This window comes from Cibotium barometz, chromosome 21 (assembly GCF_041138505.1).
Source record: "Cibotium barometz isolate CiBa-2024 chromosome 21, ASM4113850v1, whole genome shotgun sequence".
Taxonomy (NCBI): Eukaryota; Viridiplantae; Streptophyta; class Polypodiopsida; order Cyatheales; family Cibotiaceae; genus Cibotium; species Cibotium barometz.
The window spans coordinates 44,161,726-44,180,493 of NC_141066.1; positions in this window are offsets into that span (position 1 = coordinate 44,161,726).

An 18,768-nucleotide genomic window follows, 5' to 3' on the forward strand; every position below is an offset into this window, starting at 1 on the left:
GATCTGTTGATTGATCTTGCTGATCTTCAACAAGGATTCCATCTTGATTTTTATATGTGAAAATATTGCCGGTTACTATGAGCTAGAAACTATCGAAAAGGCCCCTGAGTGAACAGGTGGTGAGCGTTCTGGTTGCCAATGATGCCATAAGTACACCGATGAATGAATGATTAGAAATATGGATTCAACTAGAGATTTTGAGGATAGTGATCAATGGTATAATGGTTTCATTAAAGGATTGTTTTAAAGTTAGCTGATGCTGAGAAAAACGCAATTTCATATTGGGTGCGTAAGTGGTGTGACTAGTTTTATGTTTGCATGAACTTTTGGCTAGGGGGCCTGGGAACTCTTTTCCTTGGTACCTGGGACAAAAAACCTAACCAAATTCCTAATTAGATCCCATCACTACAGTGGTTGGGCGGTTGGCTAACCCATGGGACTGGATGGGGTTAGGCTGGACTGATGGATCCGTAAATTGACACTCAATTTCTGTTATACGATAGATAAAGTAAATCCCAGATAGTAATTGTTCTATGGATAGGAATCAACGGCTATGCCTCTTGATGGGGAAAAAGCAAGTTTCTTCCTCTTTCTGACTGAGTATCTTTATAGGTGCATTCGGATCAACTTGATCAATAATGGTCTTGACTACGTTAGAATAAAAAGTTATCCTGGTGGAATCGCCCGTGCTTTCCGGGTAAAGGAAGTTTTTTCGGGTTCGGTTTTGGAAAAATCGACGGATTAGTCTCTTATCCGGATATCCATGGGTGAGGCCCCGTGTGGGGGACCCTGTCCCGCGCAAGATGTGCTACTTTCGCTGCTAGCACCGGAATCCGCGCATTGGGGACAAGGATTTCATAGTTGGTATCAGAGCAAATTGGCCACTAAAGATCAACTGAGAAGCCAAATATGTCAAAAATTTATCAAGAAGCACAAAAATATTGTAATTGTGTGATATAATTCATACAATTTGATATTCAAACTGAAAATTCATAAATTAGTAATTGGGTCTTCAGATGGAAGTACCGCAATTGTATGGAACCCTGACTTGCTTGAGGCCTAGACATGATGGTATTTACCTTATAGTTCCAAGTATCATGACTATCCGTATATACCGAGGGTATAACTGTAGCTCTTTACCGACAGTATATACGAGTAAATCTAAGACTTGAAATTATAAGCATTAATGCTATACAGTTGATGAATTCGAGTGTGGTTGATATGATTTTTAATTCTGTTTGAGAACTGATGAATTGATTTGGATTCTGATTGAAAAATGATGATCCTACACTTGACACGGTAGATCAAGTTAAGGGATAACAAATTGAGAACTTGCTTGACTGAAATTCCCATGGAGGAATGTTCAGAAAGAAATTTTTCGGTCTAATGGACCATTATCGTGTTAAAGATATGAATGATATGATCTGAATGAATTGTTATTTAATGATGAGTTCTATATAAGGGATATTTATCCCTGTATTCTGTTGGGTTGACCAGAATATAAGGAACCCCAGAATAAATTGGATCTTAAGAAAAAGAGTTATCCTCTACTTTGCGAGATGAGGACATCTCGCATTTTTTTTAAGTGGGGTAGAATGTAAGATTCCTCCCTCAGCCTTCGAGGTATACAGGAGTAAGAACCTCCCTTTGTGATCTTATAATTATTCCCTCTCTAAAATAAAAGAAAGATTCTATTTAAAAAGGAAGACCCTTTCCCCAGAATACTTTCTCAGGAGCCCCACCTATTTTAAGGATTCAGAACGATGAGTTCAGAAGTGAGAACCGGTGTTTTGGATGCCAAGGTTTTGGTCATCAGTCGACTCCTGCCATGTCAAGGACACAGGGAAGTCAAGAACCCCAAATTCAGAGACCAATCCCTTCATACCAGTCTAATCAGGGTCCGTCTCACCCAAGCCAGGGTAACCCCAGAAGAACTCCAGCTCATCCATCTGCCTCTGTCTAGAATAACCTCAGAACTCCTTTCCAGAGCAACCAAAGAGAAAGAATTCTGCCTCAGACTGCAGCAGCCAGAGTAGTCACAATTACAGATGTAGTAGAAGAGGAAAAAGGAAAGATCTATGCTATAATTGAAAACCAAGGGCCTAACCGACAATTCTCAGTCATCCTTACTCCAGCAGAGTATCAGGGTAAACCAAGTAATTGAAGATATTCTTCGGTCATGCTGTGGCAGGGAACCCAAGAAGTGGCTAAGCTATTTGCACCTAGTCGAGTTCGCCTACAATGCTTCTTATCACAAAAGTATTGGGAATGAGCCCTTTTAAAGCTCTGTATGGACAAGATTGCTTATCTCCATTAACTAGGTCCGACCCATTGATTAGGGTCGAGATGTCCAATCAAATGCTTGACGATATGGAGCTGCAGATGCAGGCAATTCATAAAGATACAAAAGCTGCCCAGGATCGACAGAAGCAATATGCAGATAAGAAGAGGACAATCAGAGAATTCAAAGAAGCAGATATGGTCTTCATTCGAGTACGGCCCAAAAGAAGTTCTTTATCTCTTGGGAAGTATAAGAAGTTATCCCCCAGATATTGTGGGCCATATCCGATTTCAAAGAAAGTAGGTAACTTAGCCTACGAGCTTCTTCTACCTCCTCATCTCAAAGTTCATAATGTAATTCATGTAAGCCTTCTAAAGAATTATGTGCCAAGTCCAAATTATTGAAAGATGGTAAAACTTCAGTGGAAAGATTCACCATCGGCTTCTAGGTTGCGCTAGTTCCTTCTTTTATTTAAGTCGTAACTCTTACTTATCGCTCGCAGTAATCGTACTTCCATTGATCTCCTTTCCTTCTTAATCTCTTATATGGCTTGGCAGTAGGACTTGGTTTTATCCATGATGATTTCTCACCTTCAAGACGCAAGCGAGTCTGTGAAGAAGGATTTTATAGAACTGTATGAGCGCTTCCTTTTCCCTCACTTGGGAACTTCTGTAGCTCAGACCAAATGGCGGACCTATAGAGACATAACTAGGGTAACACCGTGGGGTCACAGCATCACTTTCGTAACAATGTCTACTTGGCTATGGTTATTGAAGCTTTGGGTTTGGGTCCCCGATACTATTGCGTGATGAGATCAAGGCATGGTGGGTTTTCTGAGCGGGTCTTCTTACTTGCGTGTTTTCTTCCTCACCACAAGATATGCCTTTATCCCATTTTTGGCTTGCCTCTTAGAGGTCCTTTTATTAGAACACCTCATACCAATGAGGTAGGTGCTACAATAACCGGCCGAATTATTCCCATAAATGAGTTACCTTATACGTGGTGCTGCTTGTGAGTGCTGCTTTTGTGACCATATGATGGACGGACTTATGGAATTGTAAAAAGTTCTTCTATCTTTGTTGTATATGTTCCAAGAGTGAATAAAGTTGAAATCTTTGTTCTTGTCTTGAGTCTTACTTTCTTTGAGACTTTTCTTGGTGGTTACTCTTAATTAAATTTTCTCTTAGTCTCATATTCATGCATCTTGCGGAATTACCCCCAGTTTGCGAGATGAGGATATCTCACGTTTTTCAAGTGGGAGAGAATGTAAGATTCCTCCCCAGCCTCTCAAGATGTCCAGCATCTTCCCGTGTAATTAAATCTCTCTTCAGAAATATAAAAGATCTTGTTTCTAACTGTTTTAACCTAGAGAGAGAAAATATTCTAGAGAGAGAATATTCAAATTTTTAATATTTTTGGATAGAAAAATATCTCAACTTATTAAAATAAATTTCCCTGAAATAGAAATTCAAAAAGAACTTTCCAATGTGCAATTGGAATTAATTGGAAGTGGGTATAAAGGACCTTAGCCTAAGGATCTAGATTTTCAGAAATTTTTGGATTATGGTCCAATTAAGGTTCCTATGGTCCAATAAGATCAATCCATGTGTGGGGAGGAGATAAATCCAATTTGTAAAAGAAAATATCCAAAAATGAGTAAATGCGCACATAATATGAAGAGTTGACTATGTACAAGGTTTATTAGTAAGAAACTATGAGTAATATCAAAAATATGAGATATTTTGGGTATAATGATTCCATTTTGACACATATGTAAGGAAGGGGAGTCCCTTCAATGAGGCGCCTACTTCACATGTGCAATTGAGTTTTAAATCTTCAAAAATTGTGATATTTTTATCTCTCCTCTCTCTTGAACCAAACCAAATCAAAATGGAACGAAACCGAATCAAAAACGAACCAAACTAGGTCCAAATCTAGTCCAAATTCAACCAAACTGAAATCTAAAAAATTCTAAAAATCAGTTAGCTTTGGTTAGAGTCTCCCTCTCCTATAAATAGAACATGAGTCTTTTGAAAAAAGTAGGAGAATTTTACTATACTAGAATTATACTAAAATAATGCTAATTTTTACTATTCTCTAAAATTCTCTCCAAATTGAAGAAATTGGAGCTTCCCTCTTTCTTCAATCCCCATTAGTGGCTCCATCAACATACTAAACTAATTGATTGGTTGGGGGCCTTTACCGTGAAAAAGAATCAAGCAATTTGTAAGGTAAATGGTGAATTTTGATCTTTTCTATAATTTCTCAATGTTTCTCTCTTCTCAACCCCTCTCAAGCTTGAGAAGCTTAATTGGAATGGTTTTTGACTGCTATTGAAGTTAATTGATGAATGGTAGTAAGGAATTACATAAATTGATGAATGCTATTAAAGTTATTTGATGAATGATAGTAAAGAATTACATAAATTTCCATTTATGCTTAATTCTAATGGTCTCTCTGTGAAGTCCCTGTCCCTACCACGCAATGGATTCGGGGTGCTAGCAACGGAAGTAGCACTTCTTGCGCGGGGCAGGGTCCCACACTCGGGGCCTCGTCCACGGATATCCGGACAAGAGACTAATCCGTCGGTTTTTCCAAAACCGAACCGAGAAAAAACTTCCTTTACCCGGAAAGCACGGACGATTCCACCAGGATAACTCATTACTCTAACGTAGTCAAGACCGTTAGCTGATCAAGCTGATCCGACTGCAGCTATAAAGATACTTGGTCAGATCAAGGAAGAAAATTACACTTGGATCATTGGGATCAATGCTTTTTTTCCCCATCAAGAGGCACAGCCGTTGATTCCTATCCATAGAACAATTACTATCTGGGATTTACTTTATCTATCGTATAACAGAAATTGAGTCTCGATTTACGGATCCATCAGTCCAGCCTAACCCCATCCCAGTCCCATGGGTTAGCCAACCACCCAACCACTGTAGTGATGGGATCCAATTAGGAATTTGGTTAGGTTTTGTCCCGGGTACCAGGGAAAAGAGTTCCCAGGCCCCCTAGCCGGAAGTTCATGCAAACATAAAACTAGTCACACCACTTACGCACCCAATATGAAATTGCCTTTTTCTCAGCATCAGCTAACTTTAAAACAATCCTTTAAAGAAACCATTATGCCATTGATCATTATCCTCAAAATCTCTAGTTGAATCCATATTTCTAATCATTCATTCATCGGTGTACTTATGGCATCATTGGCAACCAGAACGCTCACCACCTGTTCACTCAGGGGCCTTTTCGATAGTTCCTAGCTCATAGTAACCGGCAATATTTTCACATATAAAAATCAAGATGGAATCCTTGTTGAAGATCAGCAAGATCAATCAACAGATCCATATAAGAGAGCCATGGACTCATCCGTTGAGGACCAGCAAGGTCAATCAACCAGATCCATGCCCGGTTTCAGAAAACAACTCTTACTCCTTGTTCCAATATCTTCCACGACGCACGTGTGGGTATCTTCTGCGACCCAGAGCCTGAGCACCGTATGGTCAGCACCCTCTAGGATCCTTCCTAGGTGACCTAGAGCTTCACTCATAGGCCGCTTCCTTGGTCCCTCATCCACTGTACCGGAAGCTCACCATTTAAATCGAACCGAGGCTGGTCAAGACCTCGGTCGACCTTGCTACGCGAGACGTCCTCCATTCCGACAGCAGTTGCAACTTTATCAGTTAGGTCTCCATGACCTTAATCCACAAGACGGTCAAAATGCTTCCCCAGCATTCTTGACATAAAACAGTCATTTACAAACAGGTCACAAAATACAGTTTCTATTTCGAACTCTCGTCTTTCCACACAATCCTTCCTCAATCCACATTACTTATTCCACATTCCATTCATATGTGTACTCATTCTCATCCATTTACTCATATCGACGACACATTATTTCACATACACATTCACATTCATACATCCACATCCACATTCACAACCATACATCCTCATCTACATGTATACATACACATCCACATTCATACATCCACATCCACATTCACAACCATACATCCACATCTACATGTATACATACACATCCATACATCATACATTCACATCCACGTTCACATTCATACATCCATTCCCATTCACATCCATACATCTATATCCACATTCCACATTCATACATCATACATCCACATTCACATTCACATACATCCATATCCACATTCCATATCTACATCCATATCCACATTCACACATCCACATTCACATTCACATACATCCACATTCACATTCACATACATCCATATCCACATTCCATATCTACATCCATATCCACATTCACACATCCACATTCACACTCACATACATCCACATCCACATTCCATATCTACATTCATACATCCACATCACATCCATTCTCGCCCTATCACAACCCATATACATCTTATCCCATCAGATACACTTCTTACCTCATCCCATACACATCTTATCACATCCTAACTCATCTTAGCACATCCTATCACATCTCATACACCTCTTATCACATCCTATCACATCTCATATACATCTTATCACATCCTATCACATCTCATACACCTCTTATCACATCCTATCACTTCTCATACACATCTTATCACATCCTAATATCTATTTTAAGAGAATTCTTATATTTGATATAAGATTTCTTTACGCATCTATTTATGCATAAATTCCATTTTAAGGAGAAGAACACTTTCAAAATAAAAATCAATCTTTTATGCATCTTCCTATGCATAAATTCATTTTAAATGAGAATGACACTTTTGAATTAAAAATCAATCTTTTATGCATCTTCCTATGCATAAAATCAAAATTGATGAAAATAACTCTTTTGAATTAAAAATAGATTTCTTTATGCATCTTTCTATGCATAAAATCAAAATTGATGAGAATAACACTTTTGGATTAAAATAAATTCTTTATGCATCTTTCCATGCATAAATCTAATTTAGTAGGAATTATACTTTTAGAATAAAAGAAATTTTCTTATGCATCTAGTTTATGCATAAAATCCCTTTATGATGAAAATCACACTTTTAGTATAAAAAAATATCTTTTATGCACCCATTTATGCATAAAAATCAAATATGATAAAAGTAACACTTTTATATTAAAATAATAATCTTTTATGCATACCTCTATGCATGAAAATCAAATATGATAAAAGTAACACTTTTATAATTAAAAAAATTAATCTTTTATGCATACCTCTATGCATGAAAATCAATTATGATAAAAGTAACACTTTTATAATAAAAATTTATCTTTTATGCATACCTCTATGCATGAAAATCAAATATGATAAAAGTAACACTTTTATAATAAAAATTTATCTTTTATGCATACTTCTATGCATGAAAATCAATTATGATAAAAGTAACACTTTTATAATAAAAATTTATCTTTTATGCATACTTCTATGCATGAAAATCAATTATGATAAAAGTAACACTTTTATAATAAAAATTTATCTTTTATGCATACCTCTATGCATGAAAATCAAATATGATAAAAGTACTACTTTTATAATTAAAAAAATTAATCTTTTATGCATACCTCTATGCATGAAAATCAAATATGATAAAAGTAACACTTTTAAAATGAAAATTTATCTTTTATGCATACTTCTATGCATGAAAATCAATTATAATAAAAGTAACACTTTTATAATGAAAATTTATCGTTTATGCATACTTCTATGCATGAAAATCAATTATGATAAAAGTAACACTTTTATAATAAAAATTTATCTTTTATGCATACTTCTATGCATGAAAATCAATTATGATAAAAGTAACACTTTTATAATTAAAAAAATTATCTTTTATACACATAATCAAAATGCATCTTCTATGCATGAAAATGATACTTTAGAATATAGAAACCATAAGGATTACTCTTTTAGAATAATAAAAGATGAATTTTATTTCACTAATTTCTAAAAATTTTGCCATAACCTCCAGAAAAAGCTTTATGAAAAGCTTCATTTGGATTGAGAATAGGTGATGAGTATGACCATTTCTTGAGTGAGAGAGAGAAATTACATAAAAACCATTAGAATTAAGCATAAATGAAAATTTATGTAATTCTTTACTATCATTCATCAATTAACTTCAATAGCATTCATCAATTTATGTAATTCTTTACTACCATTCATCAATTAACTTCAATAGCATTCAAAAACCATTCCAATTAAGCTTCTCAAGCTTGAGAGTGGTTGAGAAGAGAGAAACATTGAGAAATTATAGAAAAGATCAAAATTCACCATTTACCTTACAAATTGCTTGATTCTTTATTCACGGTAGAGGCCCCCAACCAATCAATTGGTTAAGTATGTTGATGGAGCCACCAATGGGGATTGAAGAAAGAGGGAAGCTCCAATTTCTTCAATTTGGAGAGAATTTTAGAGAATAGTAAAAATTAGCATGATTTCAGCATATTTCTAGTATAGTAAAATTCTAGTAAAAAATAGCATGATTTCAGCATAATTCTAGTATAGTAAAATTCTCCTATTTTTTTCAAAGGACTCATGTTCTATTTATAGGAGAGAGAGGCTCTAACCAAGGCTAACTGATTTCTAGAATTTTTCAGATTCAGTTTGGTTGAATTTGGACTAGATTTGGACCTAGTTTGGTTTCTTTTTTATTCGGTTTGGTTCCATTTTGATTTGGTTTGGTTCAAGAGAGAGGAGAGATAAAAATATCACATTATTTTTGAGTTTAAAACTCATTCAAGCATGTGAATTAGGCACCTCATTGAAGGGACTCCCATTCCTTACATATGTGTCAAAATGGAATCATTATACCCAAAATATCTCATATTTTTTATATTACTCATAGTTTCTTACTAATAAACCTTGTACATAGTCAACTCTTCATCTTATGTGAGCATTTACTCATTTTTGGATATCCAAAATATCTCATATTTTTGATATTACTCATAGTTTTTTACTAATAAACCTTGTACATAGTCAACTCTTCATCTTATGTGAGCATTTACTCATTTTTGGATACCCAAAATATCTCATATTTTTGATATTACTCATAGTTTCTTACTAATAAACCTTGTACATAGTCAACTCTTCATCTTATGTGAGAATTTACTCATTTTTGGATAATTTCTTTTACAAATTGGATTTATCTCCTCCTCGCACATGGATTGATGTTATTGGCCCATAGGAACCTTAATTGGACCATAATCCAAAAATTTCTGAAAATCTAGACCCTTAGGCTAAGGTCCTTTATACCCATTTCCAATTAATTCCAATTGCACATTGGAAAGTTCTTTTTGAATTTTTGTTTCAGGAAAATTCATTTTAATAAGATGAGATATTTTTCTATCCAAAAATATTAAAAATCTGAATATTCTCTCTCTAGAATATTTTCTCTCTCTATGTTAAAACTGTTAGAAACAAGATCTTTTATATTTCTGAAGAGGGATTTAATTACACGGGAAGATGGTGGACATCTTGAGAGGCTGGGGAGGAATCTTACATTCTCTCCCACTTGAAAAACGCGAGATGTCCTCATCTCGCAAACTGGGGGTAATTTCGCAAGATGCACGAATATGAGACTAAGAGAAAATTTAATTAAGAGTAACCACCAAGAAAAGTCTCAAAAAGAGCAAGACTCAAGACAAGAACAAAGATTTCAACTTTATTCACTCTTGGAACATATACATTAAAGATAGAAGAACTTTTTACAATTCCATAAGCCCGTCCATCATATGGTCACAAAAGCAGCACTCACAAGCAGCACACGTATAAGGTAACTCATCTATGGGAATAATTCGGTTGGTTATTGCAGCACCTATCTCATTGGTATGAGGTGACCTAATAAAAGGACCTCTAAGAGGCAAGCCAAAAATGGGATAAAGGCATATCTTCTGGTGAGGAAGAAAACACGCAAGTAAGAAGACCCGCTCAGAAAATCCACCATGACTTGATCTCATCACGCAATAGTATCAGGGACACAAACCCAAAGCTTCAATAACCATAGCCAAGCAGACATTGTTACGAAAGTGATGCCGATCCCACGGTGTTACCCTAGTTATGTCTAGATAGGTCCGCCATTTGGTCTGAGCTACAGAAGTTCCCAAGTGAGGGAAAAGTAAGCGCTCATACAGTTCTATAAAATCCTTCTTCGCAGACTCTCTTGCGTCTTGAAGGTGAGAAATCATCATGGATAAAACCAAATCCTGCTGCCAAGCCATAAAAGAGATTAAGAAAGAAAGGAGATCGATGGAAGTAAGATTACTGCGAGCGACAAGTAAGAGTTACGACTTATATAAAAGAAGGAACTAGCGTAACCTAGAAGCCAGCGGCGTATCTTACCACTGAAGTTTTACCGTCTTTCCATGGTTTGGGCTTGGCACATATTTCTTTAGAAGGCTTACATGAAGCACATTATGAACTTTGAGATGAGGAGGTAGAAGAAGCTCGTAGGCTCAGTCACCTACTTTCTTTGAAATCAGATATGGCCCACAATATCTGGGGGATAACTTCTTATACTTCCCAAGAGATAAAGAACTTCTTTTGGGCTGTACTCGAATGAAGACCATATCTACTTCTTTGAATTCTCTGACTGTCCTCTTCTTATCTGCATACTGTTTCTGTCCGCAGCTTTTATATCTTTATGAATTACCTGCATCTGCTGCCCCATGTCGTCAAGGATTTATCTAGACATCTCGACCCTAATCAATGGGTCGTGCCTAGTTAATGGAGTTAAGCAATCTTGTCCATACAGAGCTTTAAAAGGGCTCATCCCAATACTTCTGGGATAAGAAGCATTGTAGGCAAACTCGACTAGGTGCAGATAGCTTAGCCACTTCTTGGGTTCCCTGCCACAGCATGACCGAAGTATATCTTCGATTACTTGGTTTACCCTGATACTCTGCTAGAGTATGGATGACTGAGAATTGTCGGTTAGGCCCTTGGTTTTCAATTGTAGCATAGATCTGTCCTTTTTCCTCTTCTACTACATTTGAAATTGCGACTGCTCTGGCTGCTGTAGTCTGAGGCGAAATTCTTTCTCTTTGGTTGCCCAGTTCTGGAAAGGAGTTCTAAGGTTATTCTGGACAGAGGCAGATGGATGAGCTGGAGTTCTTCTGGGGTTACCCTGGCTTGGGCGAGATGGTAGACTGGTATGAAGGGATTGGTCTCTGAATTTGGGGTTCTTGACTTCCCTGTGCCCTTGACATGGTAGGAGTCGGGCAGTCTTTTAACTGATGACCAAAACCTTGGCATCCAAAACACCGGTTCTCACTTCTGAACTCATCGTTCTGAATCCTTAAAACAGGTGGACTCCTGAGAAGTATTCTGGGGAAAGGGTCTTTCTTTTTTTAAACAAAATCTTTCTTTTATTGTAGAGAGGAAATAATTATAAGATCAGAAAGGGAGGTTCTTACTCCAGTATACCTCAAAGGCTGGGGGAGGAATCTTACATTATACCCTGCTTAAAAAAAATGCGAGATGTCCTCATCTCGGAAAGTAGAGGACAACTCTTTTTCTTAAGATCCAATTTATTCTGGGGTTCCTTATATTCTGGTCAACCCAACAGAATACTGGGATAAATATCCCTTATATAGAACTCATCATTAAATAACAATTCATTCAAATCATATCATTCATATCTTTAACACGATAATGGTCCATTAGACCGAAAAAATTCTTTCTGAACATTCTTCCACGGGAATTTCAGTCAAGCAAGTTCTCAATCTGTCATCCCTTAACTTGATCTACCGTGTCAAGTGTTAACAGTAGCAATTTGACAGCACAATCCACTAATCTCATAGTGATTTACTGAAATCATTATCATCATTCTAGATATGAATATCATCACAGGGACTCGTCCCATTCATCCTCATTGAGGTTTCGCTCAGCTTATTACATTTCAACCAATTTTCAGGGATCATCATTTTTCAATTCAGAATCCAAATCAACTCATCAGTTCTCAAACAGAATTAAAAATCATATCAACCACATTCAAAATCATCATCTGGATAGCATTAATGCTTATAATTTCAAGTCTTAGATTTACTCGTATATACTACCGGTAAAGAGCTGCAGTTATACCCTCGGTATATACGGGTAGTCATGATACTTGTAACTATAAGGTAAATATCATCATGTCTAGGCCTCAAGCAAGTCAGGGTTCCATACAATTGCGGTACTTCTATTTGAAGTCCCAGTTACTAATTTACGAATTTTCAGTTTGAATATCAAATTGTATGAATTATATCACAATTACAACCTTTTTATGCTTCTTGATAAATTTTTGACATATTTGGCTTCTCAGTTGATCTTTATTAGCCAATTCGCTCTAATACCAACTGTGAAGTCCCTGTCCCTACCACGCAATGGATTCGGGGTGCTAGCAGCGGAAGTAGCACTTCTTGCGTGGGGCAGGGTCCCACACTCGGGGCCTTATCCACAGATATCCGGACAAGAGACTAATCCGTCGGTTTTTCTAAAACCGAACCCGGAAAAAACTTCCTTTACCCGGAAAGCACGGATGATTCCACCAGGATAACTCATTACTCTAACGTAGTCAAGACCATTACAGATCGAGCTGATCCGACTGCACCTATAAAGATACTCGGTCAGATCAAGGAAGAAACTTGCACTTGGATCATTGGGATCAACGCTTTTTTCCCCATCAAGAGGCACAGCCGTTGATTCCTATCCATAGAACAATTACTATCCGGGATTTACTTTATCTATCGTAATAACAGAAATTGAGTCTCGATTTACGGATCCATCAGTCCAGCCTAACCCCATCCAGTCCCATGGGTTAGACAACCACCCAACCACTGTAGTGATGGGATCCAATTAGGAATTTGGTTAGGTTTTGTCCCGGGTACCAGGGAAAAGAGTTCCCAGGCCCCCTAGCCGGAAGTTCATGCAAACATAAAACTAGTCACACCACTTACGCACCCAATATGAAATTGCCTTTTTCTCAGCATCAGCTAACTTTAAAACAATCCTTTAATGAAACCATTATGCCATTGATCACTATCCTCAAAATCTCTAGTTGAATAACTAGCCTCGGCTTGATTTAAATGGTGAGCTTCCGGTACGGTGGATGAGGGACCAAGGAAGCGGCCTATGAGTGAAGCGCTACGTCACCTGTGAAGGATCCTAGAGGGTGCTGACCATACGGTGCTCGGGCTTGAAAAGATGCAGGGGAGAAGAAAGAAGGAGCTCTTGCAAGCACACACACACACTCACAAAACCCTAATAGAGAACACACAAGGTGAGAGGCTGAAAATCTTCTTCTTCTTCACTCAACACTCAACAATAAGAGTACACATAATATGAAAGGTACTCAACCAATACATACACGGGTTCTCTATAGTGTGAACCCAACTAAATGAGATGGCGCTATAACTATGCCAGTCTCTAGAATAGCTGTCACATAGCCTGTCATCCCACTGGCCGCATATCACCCAAGATCTCACCAACCATGCCAGTGGTGTAGGTGTGGGGCCTATCCCCCAGTCATCAGTGTTCACCGCCTCACTAGACGAGCTCGATAGTTCAACACTCCCCCTCGAGCTCAACTCCATCTCATGTACACCAAGCGAAGCCCTGAATCTGCGGAGCTTCTCTGTACCCAATGCTTTGGTGAAGATGTCAGCTACCTGATCCTCTGTGCTGACATAAACAAGATCAAGTTCTCCTGCCAAGACCTTCTCTCTGATGAAATGGTAGTGAACCTCTATGTGCTTTGTACGAGCATGAAAAGCTGGGTTCTTGGCCAACTGTATACTGCTAATGTTGTCACAGAAAATGACAACTTGTCTATCCACTGATAGACCCAAATCTGCAAGTAGCTTTCTCAACCACCAAGCTACCTCGCATGCTGCCATAGCAGCTCCTCTGTACTCAGCCTCTGTACTGGATAGAGAAACCGTAGGCTGCTTCTTGCTGCTCCAAGTCACAGCAGCACTCCCCAAAGAAAACATGAAGCCACTGGTAGATCTTCTATCTGAGATACTACCAGCCCAATCAGCATCTGTGTACCCATGTACACATATCTCTGTCCCAGTCTCATAGAATAGTCCACAATGCAAAGTAGACCTCACATACCTCAGTATGCATCTCACTCCATCCAAATGTGGTTTCCGTGGAACCTGCATAAACTGACTCACCAACCCAACAGCATAGCTCAAATCTGGTCTGGTGATCGTCATGTAGATCAAACTTCCTACTATGCGCCTATACATAGTAGGATCCTCCAAAATCTCTCCTGAATCTGCACTCAACTTGCCATTCTCATCCAATGGCACGGAAATAGGCTTACAGCCTGTCATACCATACTTGGACAACATGTCCAAGCCATACTGTCTCTGCAGTAATCCAATACCATGTGGTGACCTAATCACCTCAATGCCCAAGAAATATCTGAGCTCCCCTAGATCCTTCATCTCGAACTTCTGTCTAAGCAAGATTTTTACATCAAAGATCTCTGCATCATGGTCCCCCGTAATGATCAAGTCATCTACATAGATGACAACAAGCATAACCCCTATATCACCATGTCTCACATGAAATGAGAAATCTGCATTGGCTACATGAAAGCCAAAAGTGACAAGATATTCAGAAATCTTGTCAGACCATGCTCTTGGTGCTTGTTTTAAGCCATACAAGGCTTTCTTCAACCTGCAAACATGCTCGGGGTGACTCACATCCTCATAACCAAGTGGCTGCAACATATACACCTCTTCTTGCAAATCCCCATGCAAGAATGCATTCTTTACATCCATCTGATGTAAAGACCATTGCTTTGACGCAGCCACTGCTATCACAACTCTCACTGTTGCCATCTTGGCAACTGGGCTGAAAGTTTCCTCATAATCAATGCCATATGTCTGCGCATATCCTTTGGCTACCAATCTAGCCTTGTACCTATTTATGCTTCCATCACTGTTATGTTTTACTTTGTACACCCACTTGCATCCAATGGCTTTCTTGCCTTCAAGCAATTGCACTAAATCCCAAGTTTCATTTCCATATAGTGCATCCATCTCCTCATCCATAGCTTTCTCCCAATACACATTTCCAACAGCCTCATCAATGCATGTGGGCTCAACAACCTGCACAACCTTTGCCATATATGCATAGTGATGTGCCACATAAACATCATAGGTAAATCTCTGCACAGGATTTTTCACTCTCCCAGATCTTTGCAACTTTTAATTCATGGCTTCCATAGCCTTCTTTACACCAGGTGTTCTCATATCTGGCATCCCAAGCTCCTCATCAAGGCTCATATCCGAGCCACTAGACTCTCCATCAACATGAGAATGCCCTGCAAAAATGTCAGGCATACCAAGGGGCTCAACCACTTTCTCTTTTCCTTTACGTGATGTACTAATCACATTTGCAGGGCTGGTATTATGACGCAGCCTGCCACTCCATGGTCTATCAACAGACCCACTAGATGAGGACTCTCCTGGTCCACTCAAAGACTGTGATTGCTAACCTGCATTCTATGCAATCACACTTCCACTCACATCAGCCCCAACAGCTTCTTTTTTAGAAGCATACCAACTGCTCATCTCATCAAAGACAACATCCTTGCTTACCCTCAACTCACGTGTAGCAGGGTTATAACACCTGTATTCCTTTTGCTCAAGGGAATATCCAATAAACACACATTTTTCAGCTTTCGGATCCACCTTAGTTCTCAGCTCATCTGGCACATGCACATATGCAATGCATCCAAAGACTTTCAGATGAGACAAATCTAGTTTTCTGCCAGTAAACCTCTCCTCTGGAGTTACATCATGTATGGCTGCAGTTGGAGTCTTGTTTATGATGTATACTGCTGTAGAAACAGCCTCAGCCCAATAGCTATGCGTCTTCTCTTCTATCAATGCTCGCGCAATCTCAGCAATGTGCCTGTTTTTCCGCTCAGCAACTCCATTTTGCTGCGGAGCGTATCTGCATGTAAACTGTCTCCGAATACCATTCTGCTTCAAAAATTCAGAGAACTCATTGGAGAAGTACTCTCCCCCTCCATCGGACCTTAGGCACTTTACATATTTCCCTGTTTGCAACCAAAACTCTGAAATTCTGAAAGTGAGTGAACACCTCACTCTTCTCCTTCATGAAATATACCCACACTTTCCTTGTGTGGTCATCAATGAATGTCACATAATACCTGCAGCCTCCCATAGACATGGTCTTCGTAGGACCCCATACATCTGAATGCACAACATCTAGTGCATTTCTGCTCACATATCTGTTACGTGGAAATACATGCTTTGTTTGCTTTCCAAATTGGCATGCTTCACATACTCTTTGCATACCTTCCACTTTAAATTTTGGCAGCCCTGTCACAATTCCTTTGGTCTACATAGACTTCATTCGCTACACATTCACATGTCCAATTCTTTTATGCCAAATGTCTGTGTCTGCAACAATCACCCGAACCATTTGCAAACATCGCAGCACTCACTTCAGGCATGTCTACATTCAACATAAACATTCTGCCCACTCTGTTGCCTTTTGCAACCATGTCTTTAAAGTCTTCAACATAACAACCATCAGGGTTAAACCGAACCTCCAAACCCTGATCAATCATCTGGCCAACTGAAACCATATTCTTTGTTATGTTCGGAAGACTTAGAAATTTGAAAAATGGTCAGCCATACAAAGGAGGTTATGGCAAAATTTTTAGAAATTAGTGAAATAAAACTCCTCTTTCTAAAAGAGTAATCCTTATGGTTTCCATATTCTAAAGTATCATTTTCATGCATAGAAGATACATTTTGATTATGGGTATAAAAGATAAAATTTTTATATCAAAAGTGTTACTTTTATCATTTTTATTGCATAGAAGTATGCATAGAGGATAAATTTTTTTATATATCAAAAGTGTTACTTTCATCATTTTTATTGCATAGAAGTATGCATAGAGGATAAATTTTTATAGATCAAAAGTGTTACTTTCATCATTTTTATTGCATAGAAGTATGCATAGAGGATAAATTTTTTATATCGAAAGTGTTACTTTCATCATTTTTATTGCATAGAAGTATGCATAGAGGATAAATTTCTTTATATCAAAAGTGTTACTTTCATCATTTTTATTGCATAGAAGTATGCATAAAGGATAAATTTTTTTATATCAAAAGTGTTACTTTCATCATTTTTATTGAATAGAAGTACGCATAGAGGATCAATTTTTTTATATCAAAAGTGTTACTTTCATCATTTTTATTGCATAGAAGTATGCATAGAGGATAAATTTTTTTATATCAAAAGTGTTACTTTCATCATTTTTATTGCATAAAAATATGCATAAAGGATAAAATTTTTTATATCAAAAGTGTTACTTTTATCATTTTTATTTTCATGCATAGAAGTATGCATAAAGGATAAATTTTTATATCAAAAGTGTTACTTTTATCACATTTGAATTTCATGCATAGAGGTATGCATAAAAGATGATATTTTATTATAAAAGTGTTACTTTTATCATATTTGAATTTCATGCATAGAGGTATGCATAAAAGCTGATTATTTTATTGTAAAAATGTTACTTTTATCATATTTGGATTTCATGCTGCATAGAGGTATGCGTAAAAGATATTTTTGTACTAAAAGTGTGATTTTCATCCTAAATGGATTTTATGCATATATTAGATGCATAAGAGAAATTCTTTTATTCTAAAAGTGTAATTCCTACTAAATTGAATTTATGCATAGGAAGATGCATAAAAGATTGATTTTTAATTCAAAAGTGTCATTCTCATGAATTTATGCATAGGAAGATGCATAAAAGATTGATTTTTATTTCGAAAGTGTTATTCTCTTTAAAATGAAATTTATGCATAATTAGATGCGTAAAGAGATTTTATATCAAATATAAAAATTCTCTTGTATTCTATCAATAGATATTGAGATGTGATAAGATGTGATAAGATGCGTATGGGAAGTGATAGGATGTGATAAGAGGTGTATGAGATGTGATAAGATGTGATAAGATGCGTATGGGAAGTGATAGGATGTGATAAGAGGTGTATGAGATGTGATAAGATGCGTATGGGAAGTGATAAGATGTGATAAGAGGTGTATGAGATGTGATAAGATGTGTATGGGAAGTGATAAGATGTGATAAGAGATATGCCTTTATCCCATTTTTGGCTTGCCTCTTAGAGGTCCTTTTATTAGGACACCTCATACCAATGAGGTAGGTGCTACAATAACCGGCCGAATTATTTCCATAAATGAGTTACCTTATACGTGGTGCTGCTTGTGAGTGAGTGCTGCTTTTGTGACCATATGATGGACGGACTTATGGAATTGAAAAAAGTTCTTCTATCTTTGTTGTATATGTTCCAAAAGTGAATAAAGTTGAAATCTTTGTTCTTGTCTTGAGTCTTACTTTCTTTGAGACTTTTCTTGGTGGTTACTCTTAATTAAATTTTCTCTTAGTCTCATATTCGTGCATCTTGCGGAATTACCCCCAGTTTGCGAGATGAGG